Genomic DNA, 672 nt, shown 5'->3' with positions numbered 1-672 from the left:
AGAGAGGCAGCGAGTCCCCTCCCACGGCAGGTCCCGGCTCACGCGTGCTCACACGTCTGCCCGTGAGCTGGGGTTCTGCGGCACCGCTGCCTTGCCCCTGCCATGCGGCCGGTTTGTGCCATTGAAGCCCGGGCACTCAGAAGACAATCCCAGCGAGGGAGTCTGACAGGGGCTGAACCGGAGGGTGCTGAGTGGGGGATGGACAAACCCTCCCCAGGACCCATGGGGATGGCGGGAGCTCGGACCTTTCCGAAGCGGACCCAGGCAAGCACAGAGGGATAGCTGGGGATGGGCGATACTCACTGCAGGGGCAGCTTCCCCGGGGCCGCTCCTCTCCTCCATCCTCCCTCTAGACGAGGAGCTGGCTCCTGCGGCTCTGCCTCCGGACAGCGCTCGGACTCTGCATCATCCCCAGCTCCAGCGTGCCCAGGAAACCTAAGAGCGCGTCCGCGACACGTCAATACGCATCTCTCGCGGCCAAAGGGCTCCTCAACTCAGACCTAGGGGAGGGTGAAACCTTAGAGCTGCCAGCTGGGCCTGGGAGGAGGGAAGCGGGGCCAGACCCCGGGCTGCCGAGCGATGCTGTCAGGGATGAAGCGGCTCTTCCTGCTCACCTTGCGAGCAGGGCAGGGGGATAACAATGGGGGGCTTTGTGACAGGCTGGCAGGCCCT

This window comes from Buceros rhinoceros, unplaced genomic scaffold (assembly GCF_000710305.1).
Source record: "Buceros rhinoceros silvestris isolate BGI_N320 unplaced genomic scaffold, ASM71030v1 scaffold33424, whole genome shotgun sequence".
Taxonomy (NCBI): Eukaryota; Metazoa; Chordata; class Aves; order Bucerotiformes; family Bucerotidae; genus Buceros; species Buceros rhinoceros.
This window is presented reverse-complemented; position numbering follows the sequence as displayed.